The sequence below is a fragment of the Hyperolius riggenbachi genome, chromosome 3, assembly GCF_040937935.1.
Source record: "Hyperolius riggenbachi isolate aHypRig1 chromosome 3, aHypRig1.pri, whole genome shotgun sequence".
Classification (NCBI taxonomy): domain Eukaryota; kingdom Metazoa; phylum Chordata; class Amphibia; order Anura; family Hyperoliidae; genus Hyperolius; species Hyperolius riggenbachi.
Window position 1 is genome coordinate 424,682,803 of NC_090648.1, and position 19,799 is coordinate 424,702,601.

The following is a 19,799-nucleotide window of genomic DNA, read 5'->3' on the forward strand; positions in this document are numbered from 1 at the left end:
ACTGGCCGAAGTTACAGGACCCAAAACCGGAGCTGGAGAAGGCTAGGGACCGTGATGTGGGAGCGATCTGTGCGGATGGGGCTGAAGGGAGCCTCAGGTATTTATAAATCTTTTAAGTTGTTTAATCTCTGGTACACTTTAAGGGCTAGATCACAGTGCTCAGTTGCATTGCAGAATAATTCTCCAATAACCCTCTGCTCGCGTGGTCTCTAAAGAAGCGAACAAGGCTCGCAAAACGACTGTCAGGCCGCCTGTATACCTGCATGTGGGTATGAAATAAAGTGAGGAGATACTTTAACTCATCTGGTGCCAGAAGTCTTTTCCTCTTTGAAGCTATTAGTGTCAAATACTTTAGGAGGTAACAGAGCCATAATACAGATCAAAAAGGTAGCTAATGGAAATAGAATATTAAGAGGTAAGAAGTCTATATGCTATCAGTATATGTATTTCACTTCTGCTGCTATAAGCTCAGTGGTATAGGAGGTAATCAAAGCTCCACTTGCAGAGGGCATTGTGCGCATAATGGTTTATTACATTGCATTAAAAAAGTTGCATAACTAGTCACACTGAGCAGTCTTATACCTGCATATATGTCATTGCAATTTCACTTCATCCTATTCCTTGTTTAATATTAACCCACTAGCAGCTTCAATAGAGTTATCTCGTTTGAGATAAGTGCACTGCTTTTGACCTAAGTCAGCAGAACTCATTATGCTGCAAATTCTTGGAATGCTTTGATCTCTTTCTCTAGCAGAAAATATAGAAACTAAAAGCAAAGCTCCTCTGTTATTTTCTCCCACTGCCCCCTAATGACAAGTGGTCATACATACACATTACAGCAGTACTAATTAGAGGCAAGAAAATGTAACAAATAAAGAAATACAAAATGTGGTAAATTAAATTGTCCTGGAGCACTTGCAAGCCCTTCAAATATATTGGATGCTAAAGGGTTAAGGACCTATTCAAAATGGTTAAATACATAAATTGTGGCCATTCCTAGGAACTGGGGAAATCGGTAACGAGGTATACGCTATGTGCAGTCGGTTCTGCTCTCCTGATTCCTTCTGCTCCTGAGGGTTAAACATTTTATTTTTAGCTGCACATCTTGTGTCATGTTTCGATGAATTCTCGTCAGTCCGTTCCTTTTCCTGTCCTCTAATCTCAATCCCCCCTCCGTACTCCTGATTGCTTGATTGCTTTCCATTAAGGGCTAAGAACTCAGATTTTTTACCTCTAGTAATTTCTTTTTATGCTGCATTAGTTTACAGACGGCAGGGAGAAAATCACTTCTTCCCCGCACTCTGTTATTTTTTTTCCTCTCCCGCTTTCCAGCTTTTTATAATAATCACAATTTTTTTTCTCCTGACAAAGAGCTGACAGGAGTACAATAGCCGGCAAGGTGCAGGGTGATGCGTTATAGGTGATAAACAGGAAAAGATTCCTCCATTCTTTATTTTATAGAACCAGCGCTGCACGGCTTCTCGTAGCTTCTCTACAGGACAGTCTTACTTGCTGGCCATGAATTAAAGGATCATTACAGCCCCAAATGATATTTTCTTCATGGATGGGCTCTAGTTGGCTGAATCGCTCACCAATTCATGACAAATCCCTCTGCTGTGCTTTCTATAGTGTAGAATATATTGAAAATCAGGCATTTGGGGCTTGATTTGCTAACACAAATGGCGCAAATAACCTGCTGTTACTCGCAATATTTAACTCTGTGCACCTTAATGCACGCTATGCAGGCTATTGGCCGCATAGCCTGCAATTATTACCTGTTGTCAGAGTAACGCTTGCTATGCCCAGCATAGTGAGCACTTGTAGTTTAAGCTGTCATTTACTCAGTAACAGGCGCTCCGATCATCCCACCCTGGACCCCTTCGGGTCCAGTAACTTTAAAGGAAGTGATGCCCATACTTTGATTGAACCAAAGGCTGCCTGTCACATGACATCACTTGACAGGCAGTCTATCAGGCCAATCAGAGTGCAAGGATCACTTCCTTTAAAGTTACTGGACCCGATGGGGTGCATATACAGTATGGTATGGATGATCCAAATAATGTATTTTGAGGTGTTTTAAAACTGTGGTACTAAAACATATTATCCAAAGAAAGCCTAGAATAGATTGTCCATTGTCCTGAAAAAATATATATGTATCACTTTGGTGGCATAAAAGTTATTGCTGTATCAATAACGACACAGCTGATATACTAATATTGTCAGGAAACTTAAGGGGTGAAAAGCCCAGAACCTGAAGTGGTTACATTTTACAATTTTTCTGTAAGGATTCCTCCTGTGGTGTGTTCTGTCCGCTGTGGTGGAGCCGGAAACGAACAGTTCTGGCTTGTCTGCCTGCATTTGGTTGTGCATTCGCAATGAGTCACATTGTCATTTGCAATTGCTCTGCAGTTCTGGGCAGCTCAGGATGCTGTCATCATTCCACCAATTGCTTACTACAGCTGAGCTGTGGCCAGATAGCCCTGGATTTCCTGCAGGCATGTTGTTACATAATACTGCATGTATTTCCTATGGGATTATTTTGCATTCACAACCAGCTAGCAAATGGTAATCAAGCCAGCTCAGGATTGAATGATTACCATTCAGCTGTGTGGAGATTTGCATGCTTGCATCCATTGGTTGATGCTGGCATAAAAGTTTGTCTCCCCTTTTAGACCTCGCCCATCATAGTTATCACTATGCTGGTCTGCTGGGCACTGTGCTACTCTGTATAGTTCTGTTATTGTAGTTCAATGCGACCTTATTACTTGTGCTTTAGCTAGTTCTTGATAAATATATATGCAGACTTGCTAATATATATTTATCCATTAGTTGAGCTGTTTATTATTTTTCTGTATTATTGTTTATTGCCTAGTTTCCATGCCTGATGGACGTCCGCTGCATCCGTGGTGGGTCAGTGAAGTCCATTATCCTGATAGCTTGGATTCTGCCATCACCACATTGGTGACTGGTAGTATTCCTGCTACTCTAGTTCTGGGAACATAACTATAGGCTGCGGTTGCTATTAGTTATGTTCTTTCCTGTAGTTTTGTCTTTGAGGATGCTTGCTGGTGATTGTTGTTAGCCTGCTTGCTCTGCTTCTGTGGATGTGACTGTGAGCTGCGGTTGCTACTAGTTACGTTCCAATCTAGTCCTGTCTTGTACCTGTCTGAATGCTTGCTATCGCTAAGGCAGCGCAACATCGCACTGCGCTGCCATTGTGTCTTACTTGTCTAGTTACACGCCAATCTATAGTCCTGTCTTGTACCTGTCTGAATGCTTGCTATCGCTAAGGCAGCACAACATCACACTGCACTGCCATTAAATCTTATTTGTAGCGATATCGGAAGCCCAGAGCTGCAGTTGCTCTGGGCAGCCTGTGTAGCCTCTTCCATTAATCAGCTACCAGTCTTGTTGCTCTGGGTGGTCAAAGTTTAACCCCCAAGCATTACACTTGTGATTTGTAAACAGACAGTATTGCTTATGCACACAAGCATTACATTTTCATGACAGGGGTCTTTTGAATGAAGAGAACCCCCACTCCCTGCTGACCAACCTGCTCCATTGTACAGCTGCTGTAACACTGGCAATAATGGCTGGATGGTGGGACTCAGCAATAGAGATGTAGCGAACGGATCGCCGGCGAACGGTTCCAGGCGAACTTTGGTGGTTCACATTCGCCTGCAGCAGGCGAACTTTTGCGGAAGTTCGATTCGCCCCATAATGCTTTATAGAGCAGAACATTGACCCTCTACATCACAGTCAGCAGGCACATTATTGCCAATCAGACTGCACTCACGCCTGGAGCCCCTCCCCCCCTTATAAAAGGCAAGTTCCTTGAGCCTTTATACTCACTCGTCTGCCTACACTAATTAGTTAAGGGACAGCTGCTACACACTCTGCTAGGGAGAGTTTAATTAGGCTCTTGTATATTACTCACTACCTCCACCCTCCTACCCTTCTACCTATTCCCTCCTCCCTCCTCCTGGAGGGAGGGTCTCATCTGCCAGAGAATTATATTATTTCACACGCCAGTTTACATACCATGGCTGGGAATTTAACCCAGGTCTCACTGTGTGGTGGGCAAGTACCTTAACCGCTGTACCACAACAGTACTAACTGAAGCTGGCCTAGCATTTACTATTTATGCTCAATCCAAGAGAAAAATTAGACAAGATAAATAACATTTATATCACGCTTTTCTCATGGCAGACTCAAAGCACCAGAGCTGCAGCCACTAGGGCATGCTCTATAGGCAGTAGCAGTGTTAGGAAGACTTGCCTAAGGTCTCCTACTGAATAGGTGCTGACTTGCTGAACAGACAGAGCCGAAATTCAAACCCTGGTCTCCTGTGTCAGAGGCAGAGCCCTTAACTATTACACCATCCAGGCACTGCTTAAGAATCTAAGCCAGCACCTATTCAGTAGGAGACCTTAGGCAAGTCTTCCTAACACTGCTACTGCCTATAGAGCATGCCCTAGTGGCTGCAGCTCTGGTGCTTTGAGTCTGCCAGGAGAAAAGCGTGATATAAATGTTGTCTTGTCTAATTTTTCTCTTGGATTGAGCATAAATGGTAAATGCTAGGCCAGCTTCAGTTAGTACTGTTGTGGTACAGCAGTTAAGGTACTTGCCCACCACACAGTGAGACCTGGGTTCAATTCCCAGCCAATGTGAGTTGGCTTTTATGCTCCAAATCCTTAAAGGGAACCTAAACTGAGAAGGATATGGATTTTTCCTTTTAAAATAATACCAGTTGCCTGAATCGCCTGCTGATCCTGTGTCTCTAATACTTTTAGCCACAGCCCCTGAACAAGCATGCAGATCAGGTGCTCTGACTGAAGTCAGACTGGATTAGCTGCATGCTTGTTTCAGGGTGTGATTCAGCCACTATTGCAGTCACAGAGATCAGCTGGACTGCCAGGCAACTGGTATTGTTTAACAGGAAACATCCATATCACTCTCAGTTAAGGTTCCCTTTAAGCAACCTAATGTTTCTCTTGGATTGAGCATAAATGGTAAATGCTAGGCCAGCTTCAGTTAGTACTATTGTGGCACAGCGGTTAAGGTACTTGCCCACCACACAGTGAGACCTGGGTTCAATTCTCAGCCACAGTATGTAAGCTGGCTTTTGAAATAGTATAATTCCCTGGCAGATGAGACCCTCTTCCCTCCGGGAGGAAGGAGGAGGCCTAAAATAGGGGTTTATGTGAAATCTAGATTTTTGCCTGGGACTTTTGATGTGTATTTCACTCAATCATGTCTGCCTCCAAGTATTAGAGCCCTTGAAACATGTTTTCTATCATTTTTCCAGCCGTCAGAATTTTTTCTATTTTTCAAAGTTCGCCTCCCCATTGAAGTCTATTGCGGTTCGCGAACTTTTTGCGAACCAAACCTTTCGCGAAGGTTCGCGAACAGGGTTCGCAAACCGAAAATCTGAGGTTTGCGACATCACTACTCAGCAAGTATGAATTTCCTACTAAGAAGCGCCTCATACCCTATTAGCTGGATGTCTTGTGCTGAGAGAGAGCCCATGGCCATTTTGATGGCAATATATATATTGTCAAGCAGCTCAATACTAATTTACTATGTAAGATTTATACTGTAGTTTAACAATTTGAATTCTCCAACATGGACTTCAAAGATTCACATGCAAAATGAAATGTGCATATTTACTGCTGACCGCTTTTCATTCTTTAGGAGTCCCACAACCCATTTCTCACTTCTTTCTTCACAATCACATGAAAAAGGCATTAATGAACAAGAGAAAGTCAGGCGGCAGATTGAGGCAGTAAGCACGAGAAGCAGAGAGAGGGAGGAAGCACTGGGGAATTTCTCTGTTTTGATGACTTAGCCGCTGTGTTCTTTAACTTTCAGGATCAGGGCTTACAAGTCCTCTGCATTTTCAGCTGAAAGTGTGCTATCATCTCCATAGCAGAGATTATTGATTTTCCTTCCACCAAACCTAAAAGCGTGGTTATCTCCTAGTCCTACATTTCTCAGTTCTCCCGTTCTACTTATAGATTAAATAAGCAGGGGGTGATGGCGTACAACCCCAGCTTACACTTTTGCCAGTCTAAAATCGTTCATCATCACCATATTCTGCCCTGAGTGTAGGCTCCTCTGTTGTGTAGTGATTTGTGATCAGGACACATTAAAGCAGTGGCTACATCACTTTTAAAGAGAAACTCCAACCAAGAATTGAACTTTATCCCAATCAGTAGCTGATACCCCCTTTTACATGAGAAATATAATGCTTTTCACAAACAGACCATCAGGGGGTGCTGTATGACCGATTTTGTGCTGAAACCCCTCCCACAAGAAGCTCTGGGACCGCGGTACATTTGGCAGTTTGTTACAATGTAACAAGGTTCACAGACAGAAATTGGCTGTTTACAGCTGTCTCTAACAGCCAAAACAGCTAGGAGCAGCTACATAACCTGCCCACAGTAAAAATGTCACCATGTAATAAATGTCAGACTGTAAATCGGGGAGAGGAAAGATTTTACAATGAGCAAACACTGACTAAATCATTTATACATAATTATTGTAAAAATTAGGCACTTTTTTTATTGCATTATTTTCACTGGAGTTCCTCTTTAAGGTCCTAGCTTAACTGATTCCGGACCCACGTAGAACAAATCTACATCCAGCAGGTGGTGCTGTGGCTCTGACTGGACGTATATTCAACATCGCACTGAATCGTGCATCTCCGCCGTTACCGCCGATCTTGCCGCTGTGCACCCCCCGCAAGTCGCTCGCTCTGCCCTCTATAAGATGGCAGAGCTCTGTAAGCAGGCCAGGAGCTGCTTTTATTGGCTCCTGACCGCATGATCACGGAGAGCCAATCACATTGGCCCCCATTGATAGCGTCAGGAGCCAATGAAAGTGGCTCCTGACCGGCTGTCAGCACTCCTGCGGGGATGGGGCAGCGTCGTGACCAGCAAAAGTGGCAAGTATGTGCAGCGATTCGTCGAGAGGCAGGGTTTTACCGTACCAGCAGTCTCTAGCCCTGAAGAGAGCAGAGACTGCTGGTATGGAAGTGGTTAATAGACTGCCAAATAATGTTTACTATGCGTACACAGAGGTAGACCAGGCACCGTCCCTTTAACCGCTTTATTTTGTATCCAGGCCAAATCCATAGGTAACAAGCAGATTCACATACAGTCTATAGAAGTTACATCAGACCTGCATCAGTAGACCATGGTAGAGCGAATGGAAGACAGGTGACCAGGGGTGGACGGGATGGCACAACATCCATTTCGTGCCGGTGTGGCGCTTGTTCACGTGCTTGGTCCTGTGTAAACAGCGGCGCGCTTGGGCTTTCGGGATAAAACTCCCGGGTCCCGCCCAGCACAACCGCTATTGGTTACTAGTGCTGGCGTGTGGCGTAGTGTTACCTACGGATTTGGTCTGAATACAAAATAGCGGTTAAAGGAACGGAGCCTGGTCTACCTCTGTGTACGCATAGGATTTAGTATGTTTTCCACATTTTTTCACCGGATGCACGCCCAGACGCTGATGATACAGACCCACACCAATGTGTGGTAGAGTGCCGGGTATGCAATCCTCCAGTGTACTTATCAAATAATGTTTACAACTCTTTTAGCAAGGAACACCTAGGGCTACCATAGAGAATATATCTCCTACAGCAGTGCACAGCTGCAGTGAAAGTCTTTGAGCCATACATTGCTACTATATTGAGTGGCAATTTAACAGTCACCACTAGCAAACTGTTGCTACATTCATGTGAGTGCCAAGTTAGGGAAATGATGATGCTGATTATTAAAGGACACCTGAAGTGATAGGGAACTAAAGATTGGCATATTTATTTTCTATTCAACAATACTAGTTGCCTGATGTCCTGCTTTATACATCGGCTGAATCACCTTCCTGAAAAAAAGCATGCATATATCTCCCAACATTTTGAGTTAAGAAAGAGGGACACTTTAACTAGTTGACCACTGAGGGTTTATTCCCCTTATGTACCAGAACAATTTTCACTTTTCTTTGCTATTCATTAGCCAATAACTTTATCACTACGTATCACAATGAAATGATATATCTTTTTTTTCGGAACCAATTAGGCTTTCTTTGGGTAGTACAATTTGCTAAGAATTATTTTATTCGAAATTTTAACGAGAATAGTAAGAAAAAAATTGTAAAAAAATCATTTTTATCAGTTTTCAGCCAGAATAGTTTTAAAATTATACATGCTACCATACTTAAAACCCAAATATTTGATTTGCCCATTTGTCCAGTTATTACACCATTTAAATTATGCCCCTATCACAATGTATGGCAACAATATCTTGTTTGGAAATAAAGGTGTATTTTTTCAGTTTTACATCCGTCACTAATTACAAGCCCTTACTTGCAGAAATAACAGTAAGGCCCAGTGCACACTAAAACCGCTAGCAGATCCTCAAAACGCTAGCGGTTTTTAGAGCAGATTTCAGAGCGATTCTAGGCATGTTTAGAGACGTTTTTTAAACATGCCTAGCTTTTTTTGGAGCATTTTTGCGTTGCAGATTACTAATATTGTTACAGTAAAAGCTGTTACTGAACAGCTTCTGTAACAAAAACACCTGGAAAACCGCTCTGATGTAGCGTTTTCAAGGGCGGTTTGCGTTTTTCCTATACTTTACATTGAGGCAGAAACGCTTCTGCTAAAAACATCAAACCGCTGGTGTGCACCATCCCATTGAAATACATTAGCCAAGCGTTTTCACAGGCGGATGGGGTCGGCGGATTGCTGCTAAAACTGCTCGGTGTGCACTGGGCCTAACATACTGTCATGACATACATATTAAAAAAGTTGAGTTCCTACTCCCTAAGGTAACTATTAATGCATTTTTTTAAATGTCTTTTTATTTTTTTATATAGAAAATTGGAAGGGGGGCAACTATGGGAGATTAGGGGAGGTAAATGGTTAATTTGAATGGGATATTTATGTATGTTTATTTAATGAATTGACCATTATATGTCAATCCTCCAGTTTATTACTTCTGTGTACTGAACAGTACACAGAGGAAATAATTTGTGTATTCATTACTGTCACTTTTCTTAACCTCCCTGGCGGTAACCCCGTGTGTGACACGGGGTAAGCCGCCGGAGGGTGCCGCTCAGGCCCTGCTGGGCCGATTTTCATAATTTTTTTTTTGCTGGACGCAGCTAGCACTTTGCTAGCTGCGCCAGCACTCTGATCGCCGCCGGCCCCCGCCCGATCGCCGCTATTTGCTGCGGCGCGCGCCCCCCCCCCCCCAGACCCCAGCGCTGCCTGGCCAATCAGTGCCAGGCAGCGCCGAGGGGTGGCCCGGGACTCCCAATGACGTCCCGACGTCAGTGACGTCGGTGACGTCATCCCGCCCCGTCGCCATGGCGACGGGGGAAGCCCTCCAGGAAATCCCGTTCTATGAACGGGATTTCCTGATCGGAGATCGCCGAAGGCGATCGAAGCGGGCGGGGGGATGCCGCTCAGCAGCGGCTATCATGTAGCGAGCCCTCGGCTCGCTACATGATTAAAAAAAAAATATTTTTTTTTAAAAACTGCTGCGCTCCCTCCTGGCGGTATTTTTCATACCGCCAAGGAGGTTAATGGCATCACATTATGTCCATGGCCACTGAACATGACTAGTCAAAATAGTGGAGGTGATCACAGGAGAACGGGGTGGCTGGGGAGATGGCGAGGGATCCCATAGATCACATGGGGCTGAAGGAAGCCCCAGGTAAGTATAAATAATGCTGTACCTGCCATCTCAGGTACATTTCAAGGATGGGGAGTGGTCTTGTGTGCTTCAAGATGAGAGGGCTAACGCCCACGTGGCCATCCTTTCAAAGTTGACACTGGTGCTTTTGTCAAGTGTTCTATACTGAACTAATGCAGATTACTCGCTGTGCTTCTATAACGTTATCTTCACACCTCAGATTAATGGTCTACTTTTGCCCTGGTTTATCAAAATCCACCTCCTCAGAGATCCTGGCAAGCTTGTAGTGAGTTGTTCCAGCAGTCTTTGCTGTAGTACAAAAGATGATGTCAAACCACTTCATGATGTCAGACAGAACATGATCTACAATACAGGACACAGCCTCAGAAGTGGTCTAATTTTGCAGCCAGACATCTGCCCGATCCCCTCCAGTTACAACCCGTCAGTGTAAGAGAGTAGACATCTGAAAAATGCTAAATCTCTGACTTCTATTATTAAAATGGCTTCATGAAATAACTCTACTCAGGCTGCCGCACTCTGTAAAGACTCCCAGGAACATGAATGATTCATGCAGGCGGAATGTAATTGATTGAAATCGGCACGGCCAATGCATCATGAAAAGTGCTGGCTTTAATCTTCCCGCAGAGGTCTGGCAGGCTTGTACATTTAATGCCGGCGAGGGGATCACACTGAGGGCTCTTTCTGAGTCGATGATTCTCAAGCGTACTTGTGTTTTCAGTGCAGCCCTATTGCAGTTTGGTTTAAATATATCAGAGTGAATCCAGTAACTCTGATATCCAGATTGTGTACACAGACACATGCACAATTCTTGCCGCATTGCAGCGATCAAGAGTAGATCCCTTGCTAAACTGTTCAGGCTTGAGTTCTGTACAATTGTGTCGTTAACCTATAGATTAGTGGCACATTCTTTTTCTATAAACCGGGCAGGAGGGTCAATGGTGCTGAACATGACGAAGCTGTGCAGAGTGGACGGGGTAAGTAGGAGAACCTAAGGTTCAGCCTGCACTTAGCCAAGATGATCTGCCAGTCTGGATCTCTCCTGTCGACAATACATGGAGAATCAGGGGCCGCCATACACATGCTAGGTTCTCGTCATAGATCGCCCCGACCAGCTGCCTCAGCTGAGAACATTCTAGCGCAGGGCTTTCCAACTACAGTTGACGAGGGCCATGCCAGTGTTTAGGATGGACTAAGCAATGGAGATGAGCCACACCTTTCTTGATTCAGTTCCATCAATTAATTTCAGCTCAAAACAAAAAATATGGCTTAACCTCGAGGACTGCAGGGCTAAACCCCCCTAGTGACCAGGCCATTTTTAGTCAAATTGGCCACTGCAGCTTTAAGGCCAAGCTGCAGGGCCGCACAACATAGCACACAAGTGATCCCCCCCCCCTTTTCTCCCCACCAACAGAGCTCTCTGTTGGTGGGGTCTGATCGCCCCCCCCCCATGTTTATTTTTTTTTGTCATAAATATTATTATTGCTGTATTTAAATAAAAAAACCCTGTTTCTTTAAATGCCCTCCCTCCCCCCAGCCAGTCAATCATAGCGATCAGCTCTCATAGGCTTCACCCTATGAGAGCCGATCGCTCTCTTGTCCCCCAGGGGGACAGCCGTGTCACACGGCTGTCCCCAGTGCAGCGCTGCTGCTGATCGCAGCGCTGCACCGTACAAATAGACGGCGATTACGCCGTCTAACAGTTTCCCGAGCGGCAGTAGCCGCTCGGAGACTGAAGGCAGGGCGGTGCTCCGCCCCCCAAGCAGAAGATGCGTGCGCAGCCTGCACGCGATCTCCTGCAAAACAGAGCCCCAGGACTTTACGCCAATCGGCGTTAGGCGGTCCTGGGGCTGCCGCCGCGGCCACGCCCATCGGCGTGACGCGGTCGACAAAAGGTTAATATAATACTAGGATGAGCAATAGTGGAATAGGGGGAAACTCATCCTTACAATATGACCCTCAGCGACAGAGTCTGCAGTGCTTGCAGGGTCATCGAATGTCACCCACTGCCTATTGTGATAAATATTTGTTTGTTGCTATGGGCAACGACACTACCCCTTTGTTTGGCACCATATCACAGAAGTGTGATAACTTGACACGCATCACAGCAACAGCACAGGAGATAGAACTGATTAGACGTCTTCAAAGTTTAAGAAGTTTATTCGGCAAACAGATATACAGGTGGGTTCAGCAGCAATCTTATCTTTGTTACATGTTCGTTACCTCAGCAAAGTAATCGGTCTGTAGTAAGTAATCTTAAGCGTTGCCTGCTCTTGGTCCATTCCTTGGGAATAGACCACACTTTTTCTTAAGGTACATCTATGCTAGACAGCACTTACAGCACTTAGTGTATATACAGCACACAGATACTGTAAGTTAGAAGTATAAGCAGAAATTGAAGTGAAAGTGGAAACTGAAAGTGGCTCTCTGGAGCCCATGCCGGCTGTTTTATACTAACCTCTAAAGAGTTAAATGTGACATCACCCAGCAGGGACGGACCAGTCACCCATCACCTGCAATTGGCTGATAAGAGCATGCGATGGATGACCCTATCCATGCCTGCTCAGATGGGAAAAGCCAAATATGGCGTTTCCTCCTCTAATACCCAGACAATGAGGTAATACGTCCCAAGACCATTGTTGAATGTACTGTGAGCATATCATAACAATGGCTCAAGTTTTCTGTTGTTTGCCACCAGCTAGTCTGTACTATGCACTGGATATCTCTTCTAGGCCTTGTAGAAGACCCATAGAACATTTTTACTAAACCTCAGAACTGTAATTCATCCAAATGTCTTTATGTCATTTAAAGAGATACTCTGCAGAGCAAGTCTTTTTCTTAAAACCAGTTATCTAAAGTAACTGAGGCCTCCAAATTCAAGCATAGCATATTTACATTCCAACACCTGTCATTATTCTCCCATTGTGCAAGAATCCATCGTATTTGTTCCACACACAACACCTCAAAGATAAAAAAATGCATCCCTCCATAGTGTAAAACCATATAACACTTTATTAAAAGTTAAAAATGGCCACTCACATGTTAAGTCGTTCTACTTCCAGCATACAGTTTTACAGGGTTCTGACCTTAGCGTTGGTCACCTGGCCGATTCAGGACTGCGCTGCTAGACCATGTGTTCCAGAGTCCACACCACCATGCCAGCCTATTTCCAGGTATTGTTCCGCCTGCTGAGGGGTATATTGTAAGGGTGAGGTGGTGGTGTTAACTCAAAAAAAAGAAGCTTACATATGTCACGGTGCTGCTGAGCGTATGTCAAGGATATTTTGTTTCTACTCATATCCCTGGACTCTTCACACTAAGCGCTTTCCCTGCATGTGTTTTTGTATGCAATTCATTTGAGCTGTGACAAAAATGTGTGAGGACCTCGGCTCTTGAGGGCTGAAGTTGGAGAAGGGTTTATGCTGTCCCTACCTGACCTTTCTGGACCCTACTTCTCTACTTCTAACTATAATCTTACTCATTCCCTGTCTAACCCTAACATTCCCGCTCTCCTGTGCCTAGCCCAAATCTACCTGCTCTCTTGTGCCTAATGCTAATCTTAAGGCCTCCTTTTAACTGTGCATTTTTATTCAAAGTGTCTGTAGACTTATAACATGCAAACATTAACCTGACACTGTGCTCTGCTAAAACCACATTATTAGGTCTTAGAACATGAGACAAGCACAGTTCACACTGAACAAATGTAGTATAGATGTGCTCTAAAGTGTATCTTCAGCCCCAAAAAATGTTATTTTAATTTTAAGTGGAGTAGAGAATGGTTAGAAACATCTGTCAAGTTTTTAGTTCTCTGTGGGCTCGATTCACTAAAGCGTGCTAACACTTGGCACAACAGTGATAACTGATAAGCCGCTTTGCATGTGATATCATGTGCAACGTATAATTATCACATGCTAAGTATCATTATCACGTGAAGTCACTGCAGATCACACGAACGGAATGTAGATCATGAATTATAACTATATACATGTGCTTACATTAACATGTCAGTTAATGTAATACGGCACACGCAAAGTTTAACGCGTGTCGCTTTATGTACTGTATACAGTATTAATTCATGATCTACATTCCGTTCGCATGATCTGCAGTGACTTCACGTGCAGTGACTTCACGTGATAAAGATACTTAGCACGTGATAATGATATGTTGCACGTGCAAGGCCTTTACACGTGATAACTGAGTTATCACGCTTTTGTGAATCAAGCCCAGTGTGTCCTCACTTAAGAACAATACACCACTAAATTTTTTTCCTCAGTCACCCTCTCACCAGCCCAGGAAGTGATCTACCGGTACACAAAGAACAATAAAAACCTTGTAAATTTTAACCCCTGTACCATAATATTAAAAAGAGTTTCCAATTGGTGAAACTTCACCTACTGAAAAAGGTGCGTTCATACTAGGGGCCTGATTCATCAAGCAGCGCAGCTTAATGTGCAGGAGTGCACGCTATGCAAGCCTTACATCGCAGCTAAGAAGCATGTCTTCCATTAGTTGCGTGAATAACTTTAACTGGGGGCGGTACTGTGAAGTATCTCGACCACGATACTTCACTCGCAGCAGCTACTATGTTAATTTACATTGTTTTAACTATGTAAATTAACACAGTAGTGGTCGTGAGTGAAGTATCGCGACAGCTTCACTTCACAGGACTGCCCACAGTTGCGTAACAATGGGAAGGCATGCTTCTTACATGGCAGCGAGTGCTGCTATGTAAGGCTTGCATAGCGCACACTCCTGCACATTAAGCTGCACTGCTTTAGCCATGCAGCTTGATAAATCAGGCCCAGTGTGCGTTGTGGTGCATTATATGGTCATTTATAGTCACATAGCAATGCACTGCAATGGGGCCATTCTGCAAGTTGCCTCCACCGTGCATCAGGTTCCATTGCAATAACGTGAGGCTGTGCACTACCGGACAATGCAGGCGTCATCCATGTACTACAAATGAATGGTGGTGAGGTTACCAGAAAGTGCTTATTTTGAGCAACAAGTGCATAGCAATGGATTTACTGTGAACTGATTGGTGAGTCTTCACCTCACTCCCCTTTCCCTGTGACAGGAAGTCACCAGGACTGGACAGAAAAGGATTAAGATAAAATGGGGCCCTAGCAGTTTTTGCCCACCACTGACACTCTGGTGGCTTTTTTTCGTGAGATTTGGTGGCTAGCATCTGCCAGGGCCCCAGACTCTCTCCAGGCCCTACGCAACTGCCTCGGTTTGCCTTGTGGATGATCCGGCTCTGGAACTGGAAGAAAGCAGCAAGCTCTCCAATTGGAAATACAAATCTTGCAGATATTCTATCCTATGCCCACCTTATCCTAAACAATAGTTAAAACAAAATGTCTATAGTTATAACATAAGTTATCTATTTTCTTCCAGCACTGACAACCTCATTTGGCAGTACACTCTCAAAGTTATCCTTCTGTTTGACGTAAATGGCCTTTACACTTTCATTTTCACGCTGACGCACCCACGGCTTTTATGCCACTTACTCTGGCCACAGTGTCTATGGTTACCTTTCTGCATAGGTTGTTTTGTATTTTTTATCTGCCAACAATCCTGCAGAGCTGTAATCATCAAGGTTCTAAAAGACGGGCTTCATTTAACACACATGCTGTTAGTTTTACTTGTCCATAAAATAAGTTTGTACTCCAGCATGGTTTATTGATATGGGCATATAAATAAGAATGGAGGGGGTGCCAGGAGCCAGGGAGGAGGTAATGTTACAGCTGCTGTAAGGGGAAGCAAAAGAGACAGCGGGAGGTATATAGTGGGAATGTAGAACCAGCAGTAAAAGGTGGGTAATTAAACACAGGAGGTCATAGAGACCTTCACTTAACGCTGACCAAGCTGCTTGCTGGCCCCGTTTCAATTGGTGTTTTCCAGAGCTGTGAGGATGACGAGTCTCCGGAGGGCCTGAACTGATGAATTGTTAGGTATAGAGCTGGCCATGGTGCTGAAATGCTCTGACATTTAAATGATCTTACGCTTTCTTGATGTACAGACTACACATAAACTTCGGTCAGACATGAATATTTTGCATTTAACCTGACCTGAGGGACTGACTACCTACTGAGTGCTTCTGATTTATATATTGGCATTCATTTCCTGCAGCTGGCTGACCTGCATGAGAAGTCCTTATGGCTGCTGGAATTCTGGGCAGTAATGTGTCTGTTAGAACACTTGTCTTGCAGCACTAGCTTCACGATGGCAGCTTAAAGCAAACCTGAACTGCACTTTCCTTCACTCGTTCTCATCTCCTCCAAGTTACAAGTGACATTCGGGCTGACTTACTAAGCAGCGTTATGCTGTAATGCATAGATCATTGCATGTTTTTTCAGGATAGTAATAGATTTACTGCTCACAGCTTATAATCCTATACAATAAACCACCTGTGTCCCTGCGTCCTCTCCTGTCCCGTGTGTTCGTGCCTTTGCGCTACTGCGCATGTGTGACACGCGGGCGGCCCTTGGGACAGGAGGAGGATGGGGCCAGGGGGGCGGGCGCTGACATGTGGCGGCGGTGACAGGGTTGGGAGGGGGGTTGTGAGTAGTGTTGGGCGAACAGTGTTCGCCACTGTTCGGGTTCTGCAGAACATCACCCTGTTCGGGTGATGTTCGATTTCGGCCGAACACCTAATGGTGTTCGGCCAAACTGTTCGGGTTCGCCCGAACTGCTCAATGGCCGGCCGAACAGGGCCGAACAGGGCCCCTGTTCGGCCGAATACGGCCCCCCTATGGGGTCGCAGGCATAAGGGGGGAGCATGCCCCGATCGCGGGGGGGTCGTAAATTCCCCCCACCCCCTCCGCTAGCGCTCCCCCCTCTGCCCGCTTCCCCATAAAAAAAGTTTAATGCAAGTTAAATAGTACCGGTGGCTGGCAGTGGAGTGAGGAGGAGGAGTCCGAGTAGGAGAGTAACGCGTTGAGGCCGGGCAGCGGGCGGTTCAGCGGTAGTACCCTTGTGGTACTTCCGCCCTTTCTCTGACCTCACGTCCTCTACGTGATGACGCATACGAGGGTACGCGTGACGAGTACCCTCGTATGCAGAGGACGTGAGGTCAGAGAAAGGGCGGAAGTACCACAAGGGTACTACCGCTGAACCGCCCGCTGCCCAGCCTCAACGCGTCACTCTCCTACTCGGACTCCTCCTCCTCACTCCACTGCCAGCCACCGGTACTATTTAACTTGCATAAAACTTTTTTTATGGGGAAGCGGGCAGAGTGCTAGCGGAGGGGGTGGGGGGAATTTCCGACCCCCCCCGCGATCGGGGCATGCTCCCCCCTTATGCCTGCGACCCCATAGGGCCCCCAAAATGGGCATGTTCGGGGGTCCCATTGACTTCCATTGAGTTCGGGGTTCGGGCCGAACATGCCGAACATCTGGCCCATGTTCGGCCTGTTCGGCCCGAACCCGAACATCCAGGTGTTCGCCCAACACTAGTTGTGAGTGAGGCCTAGAGCCTGTTATTGTAACAGGCATAGGCCTACTAGTGCATAAATAAAATACATAAGACCTGGTGTGCGTGTGTCTATGTGTGTGTATGTGCCGCAATCGCTCGAAAACGCCTTGACCGATTTCAATGAAACTTCATATACAGACCCTTTACTACCTAGGATGATATGTTCTGGGGTCTCGCTTTCCCCTTGCACACCTGGGTGGAACCATTGCAGCCAATCAGATTTCACCCATTCGTGTCAAAGAAAAAAATGTAAAAGGCTGCCATTCTCACAGTAATAAGGCAAGAGTCCCCAAACTTGCCACAGTTGGTCACTTGGTGACTGAGGTTAAAAAATTGGGGAAAGTGAGCAGAGCACAAAACAGCCAATCACATTTCAGCAACTCATTTTCAATAGGAAAATGTAAACTGTAGCCATTCTTAGGCTGATATTAGCAGGGTTTTCAAACTTGGCACAGTTGATCACTGGGCAACTGGAATTAATATTCAGGAAAGTGGTTGGAGCGTACAACAGTCAGTCAAAATTCACCTATTGACTTTCAAGAGGAATATTTAAACTGCTACCCTTCTCTCTCACTGTTAATGGCAGAGGCTTCAAGCCTGCTACAGTCGGTCATTGGTTAACTGGGATTCAAATTTAGAAAAGCGGGCAGAGCCACAAACAGCCAATCAGATTTTTTTGCTTGATAAACTGCTTCCATTCACACATGTTTGATGCCAGGAACCCAAACTACCGGCGGAAGTGGCACATGAGCGAGCAGTGTAAAGAGTTGCTAATAATAATAATAAGAAGAAGAAGATTTGATGTAATATGCAATGCAAGGTAGTAAATGATCAGGTAGATCAAGAAACGTTTGGAAATAACACAGAGGTTGCACATGCACAAGATCAATACAAAACAAAAACGAAGCCAATCATTTTGAGTTATGAGACGTTTTACAGACATGGGAACTAAACATTGCTACTACAGAGCTTGGCAGCTTTATAGACAGGCCCCCTTGTATGGTAATAGGTGATGAGTGAGGAAGACACTGGCAGGTCATTGGAGGAGCAGGCAGAGCGGAGAAGGCACTTGAATGTAGACCTGGCCACACTGGTTAGTATGGACATACATTTAAAAGTGTGCTGCGGTAAAAGAGCCACTGAAGATAGCCACTACTAGTAGAATTTTAGTAAATACCGATATTCTATAAGTTATTTCCAATACTAAAATATCAGTAATCTGTACCAATATTTTACTATGACTTAAACTGACCTTACCCTAACATGAGCCCTCGCTCTCTATGTCCCCCCTGGCAATGTCTAACCCTACAGACCCTCCCTTGCGCCGCCTAACACCAAACCCCCCCTGGTGGCACATAACCTTAATCCCCCCCTTCCCGAAATCTTATACTTAGGCCCCCATCTCGTCGGTGCCTAATCCTAAAGACTCCCCCCCCCCCCCAAAACCCACCACCCCGCCCGCCGGCGCCACTTAACCCATAGGCGGCAATTTTAATAGTGAAGCACCCACTATTTGAAGCTGCAGTTTGTGCCCACTGGCGCCCAAACTACTGCTAATAGCCGCTGATCGCTATTAACATTATTGCCTATGGCAGCACCCTTTTCACCTGTTTCATCTTATAGCAGCAGCCACTGAAGGATGGTAAACTGGCAGGCTTTTAGCACCTCTACAACTAAGAAGAACTCTTGAGTACATAACATCTTGCATACAGTACTTAATTTTGCTAATTTGGAATAAGGCAAAATGAGACCCTAGACAAGGCATCAGCTATTCCTCTTCCTACTGGCCAGCAGGGATTTCTGTTGAGGTGAAATGAGACAGGTAGTCACAGGAGATATCAAGCAGGCCCTGTGCTTACATAGCTTTAAAGGCTTGATTCACAAAGCGGTGCTAACAGTTAGCACCCTGGTGAAAAAACCCTTATCACGCCTAAACTCAATTTAGGCGTGATAAGTTTAGGCATGATAAGTTTAGGCATGATAAGTTTAAGCGTGATAAGTTTAGGAGTGATAAGTTTAAGCACCAACTGGGTTAGCACCGCAGTGCACAGCTGATCAAAAGTTTTGCGCTAGCAAAGTCTGGTGCACTTCGCATAGAGTTTAATGGCGCTGCTTTGCGCGTGGGACTTTGCGCGCGATCTAAACTTATCTAAACTTATCACGCCAAAAACTTATCACGCCTAAACTTATCACGTATAAACTGGCTTTTCACCAGCTTGGTGCAATGGTTATCACGCCTAAAGTCTTTTAGGCGTGCTAACTGGGTTAGCACCGCTTTGTGAATCGAGCCCTAAATACGGTAGAGTCTGTACTCCATGGACCACATCTCCCACACTGTGTGCAGAATGTGGTGTGGGTTGTGGGCTGTAGGAAAGTTTGATGTATAGTCTGAGGATCTTTTTCTTGTACATGTTTTTACTTTATAGTATATCATATAAAATGAAATACTAATGCAGCTATGATTTTATATGGCATGTTTTTTATCGGCGTGCGTAACACACTGCTTTATAGACTGCATTAAAATCCCCCACAAGTAATTTTTTTTACTTTGTACATTTATTTTTTGATGGATTTATTAGTGATTACTTGCTAAAATCTCTCTTC

The 19,799-nt window shown here is 44.9% G+C and overlaps 1 protein-coding gene across 2 annotated transcripts in view; it reads right to left on the reverse strand.

The window, feature by feature from the left end:
- LOC137564137 (intestine-specific homeobox-like) overlaps positions 1 to 19,799 on the reverse strand; it is a 974,377-nt gene that overhangs the window by 439,081 nt on the left and 515,497 nt on the right. For both annotated transcript variants that reach the window (XM_068277567.1, XM_068277566.1), the window contains exon 5: positions 12,759 to 12,907. The gene's annotated coding sequence lies outside the window, so the exon portion shown is untranslated. The remainder of the gene's footprint in view (positions 1 to 12,758; positions 12,908 to 19,799) is intronic.